Source organism: Brienomyrus brachyistius, unplaced genomic scaffold, assembly GCF_023856365.1.
Source record: "Brienomyrus brachyistius isolate T26 unplaced genomic scaffold, BBRACH_0.4 scaffold61, whole genome shotgun sequence".
Lineage (NCBI taxonomy): Eukaryota > Metazoa > Chordata > Actinopteri > Osteoglossiformes > Mormyridae > Brienomyrus > Brienomyrus brachyistius.
Window position 1 is genome coordinate 1,307,140 of NW_026042336.1, and position 15,544 is coordinate 1,322,683.

At 40.4% G+C, this 15,544-nt stretch overlaps 1 long non-coding RNA gene across 2 annotated transcripts; it reads right to left on the minus strand.

The window, feature by feature from the left end:
* Positions 1–6,377: 6,377 nt before the first annotated feature.
* On the minus strand, positions 6,378–9,066 carry LOC125725135 (uncharacterized). Of its 2 annotated transcripts, XR_007387360.1 has the most exons (5): positions 8,910–9,066; positions 8,049–8,114; positions 7,518–7,559; positions 7,079–7,206; positions 6,378–6,882 (listed from the first exon to the last, which is right to left on the minus strand). It is a non-coding gene; the product is annotated as an uncharacterized LOC125725135 (long non-coding RNA). The 2 variants fall into 2 exon arrangements; XR_007387359.1 differs by having other exon boundaries at positions 7,079–7,559.
* Positions 9,067–15,544: the final 6,478 nt, after the last annotated feature.

Here is a 15,544-nt window from a genome sequence, read left to right on the forward strand (position 1 = left end):
CGGGAACGGGTCTGGGAAGAGGAAGAGGAACAGACAAGGTAAGTACACTGGGCGGACGGAACAGGTAGGAAGCAACGGGTAGACGATAGACAATAGATTGCTCGGTATGGCTCAATAGCATGGCTCAATACTTCGCAATGTCCCGATGGAGCTCAGTGCTTAAATCCATTCCGTCATTAAGCGTTCTACGGAGCACCTGGCTGGTCCCGCCCATGTGGGCGTGATCGAGACGGGCTAGTCGGTGGGTTCCGCCTGCATGGGCATGACAATAACAAACATTATATGATAAGAACAAACATTATAATTGTATAATCATATGTTTGATGTTAGTGCATGAAGGTAGATGAATTTAATTAATTTCAATGTAAAGAAATGAAGTGTGTAAAGTGTATTTTATATTTTCATGATTTTCGTGACTATCAATATCCCTCTGGCTTATGTTGACCATTTTGTTTGTCTATTTTTTAAACATTAAATAGGAAGTGTGCATCGCAAAAGGAATTACTTGGTTTCATGCGGTTTCTACTATTTATTTTCTTGTGTGTTGAAAAGTAAGTTTTTCCCTTCTACCATAGCACTACAGCAAAAAGCAAGACATCATGGCAAATGCAATTATGCTTTATTCAAATAAACATGATTACATTTATTATTATATTACATTTGATTAGCATAATATCTTCAAAGGTTTCATGATTTAATCTGCAATCTTCTGGCCTGAAATCTTTTCCTGCTACACTGAAGACTCTCTCAGCGTGTGCAGAGAAAGCTGCAGCCAAAGGGTTGGCATCCTCTGATAAACATGGTTGGCTCAGTTATCGGTGACATTATGTGAAGCTTTCATGGCAGGAATAGGGACTAGTTTGACTTTTGATGCAGGAAAAGTGTTTGGGACGTTTCCTAGGTTAGAAACTGCAGTCACTGCAGCCAACACTGACTTCTAAGGAGAGACACTCAGCTCTTCCTATGAGCAGATCCACCATGGTGCACAAAATGACAGTATAATTATTGTTTTAGGTGACACTTCAAATGTTGCATTATTTCATTCTGAATAAAATTATAATAGTGATACACAACGATGTTAATGTGCTTATGTGTAATTCATATTTAAATATTTGGCTGTATAGCTAAAACCTATATTGTAGCTATATGTACTGTATGTATATGAATTTATTTGAATTCAAATACGTATTCATTCTGCTTCCTTAAATTCAAAAATGAATTGTAATTCTGCATCCTGTTTTCAACAGCGATTCAACTTTATTTCAGATGAACAAAATTAATTGAAATTTAAGGTCCATTCTCAAACCAGTTCTGAATGGTGCATATCCGACTCTTATATTATAGCATGTCTTTCTGAGACAATATACACTGACTGTTGAGTTAAAAAATTTTAAGAATATATTTTCTTTGTCGCCTAAGACTTTTACGCAGTAATATATATATCAACTCAAAACTGAAATGTAAACATTTTCCTTTAATTTATTTGAAAGAGGCTGCAATGTGTAACATTTTTCCAAATCTGAAGATTCCATATGGCTGAAGATTTCTGACAGCAAGCAAAATGTAACAAACTGTGAAATAATGTGATGCAGCACATGTTCATGTATAAATGTAACAAACTGTATAATGATGTGATGCAGTGCATGTTCATGTATAAATATAACATCAGGAGGGGTCCAACACATAACTGTATACACATAACTAAATCCACTTCACACAAGTAAGATGATACGTAATGCCTCCTATTAATTTGTATTCTTGTATACTTATTTTTACATATTTCAGCTATTTATGCGTGTAATAATAATAAAAAGTTTATAATTCTAATTGGAAAGCTTTTATAAATGTTTTTGTTTAATGCTGTATATAGAAAAACATTCAAGGACCAATGCTCGCAATCTACATCAACTATGTTGGTTAATTTTATATTGACACAGAGCTCAACTGTCAAAAATGTTTGTCAAAGGACAATATTATTGACACTTTAATAAAGCAAATATGAAAATAGTTGGAATCTCATTTATCTGTGATTATGACAAAGGTTCCATTTCCAAATACAATTTCATTATAGAACAGAGCAGCGCAATAATACACTGCAGAATCTGACGGCTCCACGTTAGAAATAGTGAGGTTAAAACTCCCCTCTGCATTCAGTAAGGAGTAACGTTTTATGTTTTTATATTCCTTGTAAAATTCACCAGGTACGTAGAGAAGTGCTTTCGCCATGAGCTGGGGCTTTTGACCAGCAGCTTGCTAAAACCAAACTGCAAAAGAAATATCTTCTGGACGGAAGCATGTCAGGGTCACACTGTCTCCATGCTGGACCCTCATCAGGTAGCTGGGCTGAACAACATCCACAGCCAGTGAAGTGTCTGGAAAAAGAGAGAAACACAAATGAATAAACAAACAAACAAACAAACAAGCAAATAAATAAATATCATAATAATAATCAGAATACCCATTACATATGATGAAGATTAAATGGCCAAATACTTATTACACTAATCACATCGTACAGGATATATAAAAATCCCCACAAAATATGATTTAATAGTATAGAACCCTACTAATGAAAATGAGAAGACCAAAGAGTCTGAACATCTTTGCGGTTCCACTGTTTAGAATAAACTGCTCTGCTGCTAAGTGAGAGATCATGGTCATGGTCGGGATGAAAGGGCAGGAAACAGAGAGGAAACAGAGAGACACACATCAGGCTGATCTGATTGGCTGTTCACATGGGAACTTACGTAATAGTGAAAAAGCATCCTAATGTGCACTTATGTATTTGTACATAAGAAAAAACAGAAAGAATAAAACATAAGAAAAAAAGGAATCTTTTCTAATGTCTTACCTGCCTCTGCAGGCATCTGCTGTAATGTCCTCACATGCTGCATCCATGTCAGCCAGCAGGGTCATCTGAGCATGTGGCTGGCGATCGTAAGCCTTCTAACTCCATGCTGAGCAGAGCCCCTCGATCGGGTTAAGGAATGGGGAGTAGGGGTCCATGATGTTCTTTCATTGTCAGAAATTGCACCACTGTACTGTGCCCAGTCAATACATGCTTGGCAAATTAAGGTTCATGAGATGCACCTATGTAATATTACAAAAAAAATCTTGAGGAAATGCAGAGTTCTGGAGGAGATTCTCATACTGTAGATGATGGCATGTGTTTATGCGCCATACTGAAGAAACTGTACAAATTGCTAGACATAAAACACAGGACTGGCAACTTTCAGCAGAAAATACATGGTACATTTTAACACCTTGATAAAAAACTTAAAATCCATAGTATGTGGGACAACCTTACAGAACCTTTAGTAGTCATTGTTCAGAACATTAACACGGATTAAAAACAATTACTATGAAAGTGCATTATTCAGTTAAGTTGTCCTTTTGTGAAGAGAAAAACTGTCTTTGAAAAAGAGAAACAATAGAACTAAGCTGCTGCGTTGGCGCCCCCTCGTGGTGAATTGAGGATAGTTCTGTCTGAACCAGCTCAGCAGGAGATTTGGTGTCAGCTGTCGTGACAAACTTCCTGCTTAGTGAAGGAATCTAGCGGTTTGAAGGGCAGACATAAATAAATAGACGGTATGTACTTTTGATATATTGAGAGTCAGCCGAGACACATTTGGGGATGGCAAGAGGTTCAATATTTATTAACTTATCAGCTCCGGGAACAACGCATAAACACTCAACTTCCCTCTCTTGCCTTCTTCTACTTCCCTCCAACTATATGCTACTACTGCCATCTAATGGTTGAATCCAAGCTACTACAGTACTGCACAACATGCAACCCCGGAGGATGGTAGAGACACAGAAGGCAACGTACTGTACGGGGTTTATTGTTGGGAACACGCAAACAGAACTGGAATCAGCAAGTACAATCGAGTCCAAAAGCCAGTTCTACAGGTGGCATGCGAGACGAAGGACAAGTACAAGGAAGAGGTCCGGGAGGATCAGGATGGGATGGGATGGAATGGCAGCAAAGCAGGCGGATGGACCGGATCGGGGTAGACAGGAGGAAGACCGCCCTGTACTTCTTATGAAAACCCTCAACAGTACCTTGCATATAATGCAGCGCCAAGCAGAACTAAACAGGGAGTTGACGTAACTCAGGTGTGGCTGCTGCCGCTGCATTCTCCCGAGGGGGGCGTGACAATACAATGAATAATGAACATCTTTAAATCGGTAAAATACGATTTACGGATATATCATTATTCGTACGCCATAATTATTTAGAAATTTGACCGACATTATCTGACCAATAATTGTACATTTTGCTCGATTAACCCTCTCTTACCTGATAATTTCAAGTGCGCTCTCATCTCCACTGCTGTCAGTGTATAATTCTCCTCAAGTCCCTCGGCCACATCACGCGAGCTGGAGGCATGTTTGGCGAGTCAGATTATCATGAGAAGGAAGAGATACATTGTGTTGTTCATATGTCATTGAAGAGACCTTGTTTCATGAACAATGAACTTTTATTTAACCACCAACATCTTCCATGCAAACCCACAACCTGCTCTGTGCCGTCGGTCTCCCTACCCCTTGTCTTTACCTCCTCCCAACCCTCCAGGTCTCTCTGCTGGTCACCAAAAGTACTGCACTACATATCAACACATCCCACTTTCTTTAAAGCAGAGAACAAACATGCCTTAACATACCAAAATATTATATTGGCATTGTCAACGTCAGTATTCCCATTTTCATCATATCATTACTGTTTTTTTTTTTACATTTCACAATGCTTTCAAATAACACAAAACTCTTTAAAAAAAATAAACGCCCTAATTTTCACACCCTGCCAGCTAACAGCTCGTTCTAAGGCAATAACCGACACCATTGCCACCTTTATTTGTAAAAATATCCAGCCTTACGGTGTAATAGATAACTGCTCCACATCTTGGAGCTGAGGTATCACATACCACATAGGAAGTTTTTCACCAGAAAATGAATCCCTGTTCTGTATGACAAAGTGAGACCGATAGCTGAGTGCCTAAAGAGCCGCAGTAACATATGATGTGATAGTCACTGCACACTACATAAAAGTCTTTATTCCTGAGCATGTGTTACTGCATTACCGAAACTGAATGTTTGGTGTACATAACGGAGATGGGTTTTTTTTCTTCAATGAAGTTGATTGTAATGAAAGTTTTTATCCGTGTTTTGTTGCAATGTCTTAGCAAGTTCACCTCTTTTTCCGTCCATGGAATTTTCAATGTGGTGATGTAATCCATCTAGCAAGTTCAAATTGCCCAGCTGTCTTGGCCGCTTTTGGGACAGGTGTGCACCATAAAGTTGTTGTTGAAAGTGATTACAGTTGATTTTTTTCTGCGGAGAGGAGATGCTTGAACAGGGTCAGTCAGAAATGCCCTTTATTGACATGTTCTTTAGGGTGCTTGTGGCAAGTGCTACAAGATGACCGACCTTGAAAGTGGTGACACCTTTGCTGTGATGGTCATACCTCTACATTCCTGGGGACTGGAGGAGGTATGTGGTATGGATTGTGCTTAATGTCATCCCTCTTTGCAGTTTATCTGCATTTCCCTGTTACAATACTTGATGAGATGGTGTTTGATATTTCACTCAGGTGTGTCAAGAAGTGGAGATTTTGAAAAAAAACCACGGCACAAGAACGTTGTGGGCTTCTCCCATTCTTTTGAAGACGATCTGTTCATGTATATTTTCATGGAGTTGTGCAGTAGGCAGGTGAGTCCCTGACTTTTGTAGACATCTTACTAAGGCAAAGACTTTGTGATGGATCAGGCTGCCCCTGTTTCTCCCTGCCCAGACACTTGGTGACATCCTGAAAGCTCGCGGGACTCTGATTGACCCCGAAGTCCGCTATTACATTCAACAGCTGATATCGGGGATAAAACACATCTACCGGCAATGTTATGTCCATAGGGACATCTAGTTCGGTATGTGTACATGCACTCACGCTTTACTCAATTCTCTGTTTAATAATGCTGGCATTTCACATGGCATTGCGAGTGTAGCTCGTCTGGATTTCTGTGTAGTGTTAATTTATCAATTTGGTAAAGTCTGCAGTTTGGCAAAGTATTTGAGTCTATCCTTAATGCAAATTCGTTTGTCTTTCAGAAAATTTATTTGTGAATGACAAAATGGAACTGAAAATTGGAGATTTTGGACTGCCGGTCAAGCTGGAGCCGAGGGAGAAGTAGGTGTTTTTTGCAGAATTCCTGGCTAAGCTTTCAAATTTGTTTATACAGCAAACTAAAGCACATGTGCGCTTAACGTTTTCCATTTGTGTGTGTTGTAGAGAAGTGTGTGGTACTCCAGTCTACATGGCTCCAGAAGTGTGGAAACGGGAGGGCCATGGAACAGAAGCAGAAGTCTGGGCTGTGTCATGTACGTATACCCTATCAACCCTCCTCCCGGCCAAAGATCAGCATGGCTAATAAAATCTGTCTAACATTTTAAGAAGACATGCGTCTAACATACATAAATATGTTTTTTTTTTCTACTTGAAATAGAAAAGAAAAATGAATACTGGCACACAGTTGAGAGGAATTGCTCTTTTGGAAGCACAGCATTTTTATGTCAAATGTGAAAGACCTCAAACACCTTTGCTGCCTTTCTTACTACAGGTACCAGCTTCTGGTTGGGGAAATCCCATTCGATCACGACGATCGCTGTGAAATGATAAAGAACATCAAAGAAGCTAAATTTATTCTACCCCAGAACCTCGGTATTGAAGCTGGGAAACTGATGGGCAAAATATTTCAAATCGACCCACAGGATCGCCCGTCATCGCAGAATATCCGTGGCCACAAGTTCTTCACAAAGGTTGGTCCACTTGCAAACTGGTGGGATGTGGATGATTAGCTGGTCTGCTGAGGTCACTGGTATTTACCCTTCCTATAAAATTACAGTAACAAAAGATGGATGGATGGATGGATGGATGGATGTATGGGATTGGTTTGCTTAACTGATGCATGTTAAACCAACACTCTAGGGCTTCACTCCAAAGACACTGCCAGCTAGTAGCTGTGATAAAGCGCCGCAGCTTAAAGCAGTAAATCGATTTGTGAAGATTTTCAACTGGTTCATGTACCTGCTACAAAAGAAGCGATCCAGAGGTAAATTCCATCAGCATAAATCACACTAGTAGATCATCTCTCAGTTCCTCAGGCTCAGACGCTTGACCTGGCAAATCCATGCTTTCTCGCAGTTGAGCCTTTACTGGAGGATGCAAAGCAGAGCAGTCTTGAGATCCCCCAGCCTGTGGAGTCACGCCAAATTGACCTGGTCGAGTTGGTCAAAGTGGTTGAGGTAAAGATGTGCTATTCACAATAGTGAATCCTTGTCCTGTCCCATCTCTGTTACCATTCTGTAGCTTAAGCTTGTCTTGGTGTTTTGCATGGATAAAGCTGGGGTATACTGAATTAGTGTCGTCCTCCTTGGACCTTGTGAATGCCATGGTAACTGAAAACTCAATTTTTCTACACAGAGAGCTGTAGAGGAAGTACTGAGTAAGTGCAGTGACGCCCTACCATTGAGTGCCTCCCCCAACTTCCTGTTCACGCCAGTTCCAGCTTTATGGATAGGGATGAAAAATGGAAAGACATACACAGAAAATAAAATGCACAACCAAACATAAAATACACATTAACTGAATCTGTGAGCTTAAGTTTTATACCATTAGTTTCTCTGATTAAAACTAGATTTAAATTCCTCTTTAACCAATTTACCCTATTTTAGGTTTAGTTACTGTATGTTTAGACTTTCATAGCTAAATTTAGAATCAATAACCAATTACGTCAAGATTAAATTGTAATTGGCCGTAGATTACACTTAGGGATGTTTTTAGATTTAGGTTCACCAGTTCCAATATGTTTTTTGATTACCCTTCTTAGTCCAACTCCACTCAGGTGAAGAAAGGGTAAGTATATAACAACTTAAATGAAATACAAATTAGTTACGTAAACTGCATAAAACAATTTAACAGTCCTACCACAAATCCGGTAGTTAAATGAATATGAGTTGTCAACACAAGAATCGGTTTAGTTCCTTGGGTGACTCACCATCAACATCCAACGATATTCGAATGCAGCTCCAGGAAGTTTAGGTTCCCGCTAAAAGGACCTGACCTGCGTAAGCAAACAGGTATTATAATACACTACAATATTTACTATATCAGTCACTCTGTCTAATCATTACAGTTATAATTAATCAAATATATGATACTATATCAAAGAAAATACTTTTACACATAATGTCCTTTATTTAGAGGGGGTGGATCAGGGGGGGAGGGATTTTTTTTTTTATTTGATTGATTGTTTGAACTTTCAAATATGTAAGAAAATACATATTTGAAAATACATACCGAAGAGAGCAGACCTACTTAGTACGCCTCCTCAGTTCTTCCAGTTTGTTGCATTTCAAATATATTAAATGTAAGAAAGTACAAGAATATAAATTCCTTGATCCATGTGCATCTCATAAATGCCTTCCTAACCATGGATTTGGATACTTTATGCTGATGTTTCATTCGTGAATATAAAAATGATACTATTTGAAACCAATATTCTGTTTGTCATTTCCATTCTAAATGAACAACCAAGATTTTAAAATATATATCTAGAAAGAACGTGTATTAAAACATGTTTAAACACGAGGAATTTACAAAATGCAAATCTACAAACAAGTACGAGAACCATTTTTTTTTTTAAGTGGGCTAATCAACAAATAACCTTTCTTTAACAGGTACTCCGGAGAGATAAGTATTAGTTACCTTTCTTTTACAGCATAAAGAATTGTACATTCACTTCAATACCGAAATGTATTGAATTATATAATACACTCAAAATACACATATTTCTAAACCAAATTACTAAATTGTGCCTCTTTACTGCACACACGTTTAGCGAATAAGGAAAATGTACCTCTGGTCAAAATGTGCTCACGCGGCTGCTCCGTGCCTCACGGGTGACTAGTAGCAGGAAAAAACGTTCAGCCATCACAACCAATGTTGTCTCGCTCTCTGAATATTTCTTTAATATTTCGGTGTATCTCCAAAAGAAAAAACTTTTTGCTCTTTGTAATACAGCTTGTTCATCGCCCAAGAAAACTACGTGACTACATTTTTTCAGGCAACCTGGAAAAACCGGAATATTCCTGTTCTTCACTTATGAGAGGGCGTGGCTTCACTCAAGCCAATTGAGTTTAACCTCTTAAATCCCAGATGGTTTTAACTACACTATTTTTCTGCATAAAACGCATGTTACATATGCAACTGTGTCTTTCTCATCTCTTTAGTGTTGTGTCTGTCTTTATTTGAAAAATGTGCATCGTTAATGTGTTTGGCACTCTCCTAAACGTCAATAACCAGAGACAGACAAATGGGAGGAAGTAAAAGACAAACAAAAAAAGTATCAAAATGACAGTGTTGCATTTTTTTAACACAGAAAGAGTCATTTCAGCTTTACTGCCACCTATGAGTTAATGGCTGCCAATGTTTGTGTTAAAAGTGTCTGCAAATAAGTTTAACACGGTATCTTACTTAAAACGCGCCGCCTTCTGCCTGCTGTCATTCCGCTAAGATATAGGCGACTCTGGTAAGTAACAGGTAAAGTTGTCGTTTAAAGTAATGCAAATGTGCATTGCCGGTTAGTAATTGTTTTACTATATCACGTTACGTCATTTATAGTTGTAGTACAGTGCATTCTGAATCCATCCTAACTAGCCATCTAGCTCATGTGAACATGAAGCAGTACCGCCTTCCAGCTTGGTTTTGCAGAGGGGTTGGTTGCAAATGCAAACAATCCCTTAATGTCCGTGTGTTGTGTTCAGATGTGAAAATAAAAGATAACTGTCAAATTCACTGTTTATGTCCTATTATACAAGATAGCACTGTAAAATAATTTGCTATGCATATGGATGCCCTGCATTGGTGCTGGGATCCAGCGGGCCCCAACGGAAATCTCGCGGGAGCGGGCGGCTAAAAATAGACAGCGGATCCCAAGATTATTGGCAGGATGGAGAATGTAACTGATGTCATTTATTTTGTGTTATATATTCGTGTTTGTTCTGAGCCATTGTATTAAGTTGTGATGTTCAGCTAGTTTGAATGTATTTCTTTGAAATTGGGTTCAGGGTTATCTTTTGTTTTTAAGCTGATCTTGTTTGTTTATAATGATATTTAAACATTTGTTGTATCAATTTGGTTATTGTTGTTTTTAATAACTGCAGATATTTGCACATTTGATTAGTTTTTGGGCTCAGTTTACATTTTTTCGTGATTTTTTGTTGAATTTGTTTTATTTATTCAGTTCTTGTTCTGCTGGAATAAAAATTGAATGCATATAAACTTATTTAATCATACAGTATATCTGTTAATGGATCTGCGGGTGCGGGCGGGATTGGACAGAAATATTGCGGGGGCGGGTGGGAGTGACAGAGACAGCCCGTGAGAGCGGGTTAAAAAAAAACAGTCCTGCGCAGGGCTCTAACACTAGTGTTTGTTTTTAGTTCTTGATGCCCCCAGTCGGTAGCCCATGTATGTAAATATGTGGGTAGGATAACGGTTAAACCCCCCGATTCCCATGCAGCATTTGATCACAATTGATTGCATTCATGCTGGGAGGAGTCATCCTGTCTTAGCAGAGTCTCTGCTGAAGCTGTGTGTCAGCTTATTCTCCAGGTCTGACTAGTTTTTGTGTCGCTCCCCACACTTCTGTCACAGTAGATAGTCCTGCCTGCCATGCGGCTTAATTAATGAAGCAGCTCTTTTCTTGCATCTAATAAATGTAGCAGCTATTTACTTGCATCTCTCACAGAAGCAGATGCTCCCTTACATTTGATCTACTACAGTTTTTTATAAGGTGTTTCCTTTGCTTTTGTCAGCCCTAATTCCCAAGTTTCTTTTGCAGTTTTTCCTGATATCTCTGCCACAGCTTCAGCTTCATTTTTTGCAGCCTCTCCTACACTGTCTGCTCTGGCTGCATCTTTGGCTCCTTCAACCTCCCTCCTATAGCTCCTGCTGCAGCCAAAGCCCCCACAGCTACACCCACTATTCCTACTACTGCTCCTACACCTAATGCCCCAACTGCCTCAGCTTCTGCAGCTGCTGCCCCAAATGCCCCAGCTCACTCTCTCGTTCTCGTCTCTTGATCTCAGACTCCTCTGCTTTCTCTCCCCTCTCCTCCATCTCTTCTTTTGTCTTTTTTCACCTCCATTGCTATAGCGTCTGCTATTACCTGGAGTGATTTATTTGTGTAATGACAGGGAATCCTTATTCCCTGGCCTGCTATGTAGTTCAATGGGTTGTTTGAGCAGCTTAAAAGTTGACACCCTTCCAGTCATGGAAGAAGGCTGGACTTTGTTCTGTCTCACCACTTTGTTTTAGGGTTTTATTTTATCATTGGCTTTTGGTGTATCCTGCTTGTGTCTTGTTTTTTCTGTGATAGCATAACATGGCACAGGCAAGGAAAAGAGTATAAAGTCTATATTCCTAGTATTTCGGTTTTGATTTTTTGTCAAGTGAAAGTCTTTATGACCATATATATGTGTGAGTAATTTGGTGATTATTGGTGGCTGTTTTGGTAATATGATGAAGACTGATGAAGTACCAGTACAGACTCTGTTTTGGAAAGGGGGGGGGGGGTTAATTGACGGAGACTGCTACATTCACTCACCTGGAGATAATGAGACTGAGGATTTAATGGGAATTCTGTCTTTTATCACGTGTGTATCTTCCTGGTCAGGATTGCAATGTTGATTGCTGTGTAGACTTTCTTATTGGTGCCGTGCTGTGATGAGCTGGAATGATTTATTGCTTTGAGAGCGTAACCTACCTTATTTCACGTGTGCTGTGCTGTTTTATCAGATGCCCTTAGTGTATGCGTGGGAATTGTGTGCTGCGAGGCATCCAACGTGAGCCCATTGATTAATGAAATAATTGAATAATAAAGTATTCTTATCGCCTCAGTTTCCCTGATTCTGAGTGGAGTATTCTGACCTACTGGACAAGACCGGGGTATAATTAAAGGTGGTGGCAGCTTAACCTGTTGTTTACCGAGGTTTAAATATCGCCCTCTAGTGGCAAGGAAAATCTATTACAGTACATTAAGTCACTTTAAGCCTTTTCCTTATAACATTTACATTTACAGTATTTGGCAGACACCCTTAGCCAGAGTGACTTACATAAATGCTTCAAGACGCTGTGATGAATTTTTCCGATACTAGCTCAATAAGGACCCAAACTATGAATACCATCTATCCGAACACTGTTAAGAAAGTGCAACAAATTTTTTTTTTTTTGTACACATACACACACTCAAATGTGGGTTATAATGGGCATCAATGGAGGGGAAAACGCTTAACGTAGTTTAAAGTCCATATTCCTAGCATTTAATATTTTATTTCTTGTCAAGTGAAAGTATTTATGACCAGATATGTGTGTAAGAATTTTGGTGTCGCTATTTTGATACATTAGACCACATTAACCCTTTTCACATTAAGGAACAGAAAGTGGAAACGCTGCTGCTTTGAAGAAGTCTACTGCCTAGAAAAGTTAAAATAATTGCGTTACATAAAATTCGCAGAAGGCACGTGCATGTGAACAGGAACCTTCATTCCCAATAACATGTGAAACAGCGACCCTGAAGTCACACATTACGATGGTCACAAAATACGGTGCAACACCTGCAAGGAGCTACCCAGCTCCGCCTGGACCCTTTGGAAATGCCAGACGGCGTTTTGGCCAGAGCGCACCGCGTACGTTCTTTGTTGCTCTCGCAATTTTCATTCTGCTTCATATAAGTATCTGCTGCTCAACGGTTGCCCATCTTCTTGCCCGAAGCGGGGCGACGCTGCTACGCCCCCTGCTGACCGAGACAAGCCAAGAAATATGAGCGCAGGACCAGTGTCACCGACAGAGCGGTATCACCACCATCCTGCGTAAAATGTCAACGTAGATAATGTGAGAATCCTCAGCACTACAGCTAAATATACGTTGGGACCTCATTCAGACCGTGCATGTGATATACACGTATGCTATACTTACACACTCAGTTTTCTGGCACAGAAAGGGAGGCAGGACGCCAGGAAACAGGAAAATGCAGGGTTTAATTAAAGCGAAAAGGAATGAACAAGCAGCAAACACAGATTGACAATATAATGACTAGTCTAGGGAAACAAACTGAAACGGGAACTAAATCCATTGAACTAATGACAGGAATGAACATGTGGAATCCACACGCTGATGAGGGGGCGTGGCCACATGGGAGGATCCGATGAGTGGGGAATGATACTTTCCCTCACAAAACGAATATGAAATTCTCTATTCTACTTTAAACAGGTGTCAGCTGAGGCCCAGCACTGTTTCAAAGTAAGAGATTTTTGTTGATCGTTTAATGATTAACAGTACTATAGTGCTTTTGAATACCAGTGATTGTTATGGCATCTGCTGCCAGGAAGGGTCTCAAGGCACTGGGTCCAGTGTATAACCACCCATTTTCTTCCAAATATAACCTTTTTCTGTTGCTGTGCTGTATTTGGTGCCAGTTAATCTTTGTCAAGAAGATACACACACTGGCCACACAGTTGCAGCACATTTGTCTGCTGTACCCTCATGACCCTGGGGGCGGCATGGTGGTGCAGTGGTTAGCACTGTTGCCTCACACCTCTGGGACCCAGGTTCGAGTCTCCGCCTGGGTTACATGTGTGTGGAGTTTGCATGTTCTCCCCATGTTGTCGTGGGGTTTCCTCCAGGTACTCCGGTTTCCCCCCACAGTCCAAAAACATGCTGAGGCTAATTGGAGTTACTAAATTGTCCGTAGGTGTGTATGTGTGAGTGAATGGTGTGTGAGTGTGCCCTGCGATGGGCTGGGCCCCCATCCTGGGTTGTTCCCTGCCTCGTGCCCATTGATTCCGGGATAGGCTCTGGACCCCCTGCGACCCAGTAAGAAAAGCAGTTTGGAAAATGGATGGATGGATGGACAAATGAATTTAATTATTTTGGAAAATGAACAACAGAGAATAAAAAGGTATTATCTGCATTTTACTGTGGTGGCTAGTGAACATGCGCTCATAGTCATGTGATCAAATCTGGCCAAACCTGGCAGCTTCCCATGATTGTCAATCAGATCTGAATCTGCTGCTCTGGATGATAACAGGCCAGAGGATCTTTAGCCAGAGTCATTTTGCATTTATGGTTGATCTATGCAGGGACCAAGTGAGTTCAATGCAATGCAAAAACATGAACATTACATTTTAAGAGCCATATAGACATTCAAAATGATGATCTTTAAGGCTGCAAGCCATTATCACTGAAACATCACTGCGCTTTTCAGTGAGTTGTGGCTCCTTTGCTCAGTGCCGAGATGGAGGGGGGCACTCAGGAGCACCTTGATGGGAGAACTTCAGGACTGGGGCTCCACAGGCTGACCCCAAAGGGCCCTGCTGTCCCTCAGAGCCGGGAAATGCTGAACGTGGCCCCTGCTCTCAGTCCATGAGCTGGGCACACACAGCATATGTCGCGTGAAACATACATGTACATAAACACACATGTGGTGTTAAACACTTATGTGCATAAACATACACGTCATGTTAAACATACATATAAGCTCCTAAATATTCTGATATTCTGACAGCTGATATTTGGAGAGGCAATCTCACCTCCTCCGTCCATGAAGTCCTGCGCTCTGACTGGGAGGCTCACTCTGGATTTCAGTTTGGGCTGGATATTTCTCCCCACAGGCAACAGCCTGCAGGGCCCAGAGAGGAGGCAGTGCCACCAACTGGCAAAACAGAGGTATGGCAGAGATGAAAGGTGCATCAAATCTTACAGCAGTCCTGACCAGTCGTGAAGGTCATTAAATATTAAGTGTGTATTTCTCAGAAACTGGAATGGAAATTTCACTTGAACTGCTTAATTACACAGGTATCGCACAGGCTGGGGCGGTGTTATAAATGTTAGGGAAACACACACACAGAGACACACATAGATATCAATACATTTGTATTCATATTCTTATGGGGACTCTCCATTCATTTCTATTAAGAACATAAGAACATAAGAACTATACAAACGAGAGGAGGCCATTCGGCCCATCAAGCTCGCTTGGGGAGAACTAAACTAATAGCTCAGAGTCGTTAAAATCTTATCTAGCTCTGATTTAAAGGAACCCAAGGATTCAGCTTGCACTACATTATCAGGAAGGGTATTCCATACTCTGACTACACGCTGTGTAAAGAAGTGCTTCCTTAAATCCAGCTTGAAGTGTTCTCCCGCTAATTTCCACCTATGGCCACGAGTTCGTGTATTTAAACTAATGCTGAAGTAACTATTTGGTTGAACAGCATCCAAACCTGTTAGAATCTTATATACCTGGATCATGTCCCCCCTCAGTCTCCTTTGCTTGAGACTGAACAGATTTAGCTCAAGTAACCGTTCCTTGTATGACATTCCTCTAAGACCAGGAATCATTTTTGTGGCCCTACGCTGCACCTTTTCTAAGGCCACAATGTCCTTTTTAAGATATGGTGACCAAACCTGCACACAATATTCTAGGTGAGG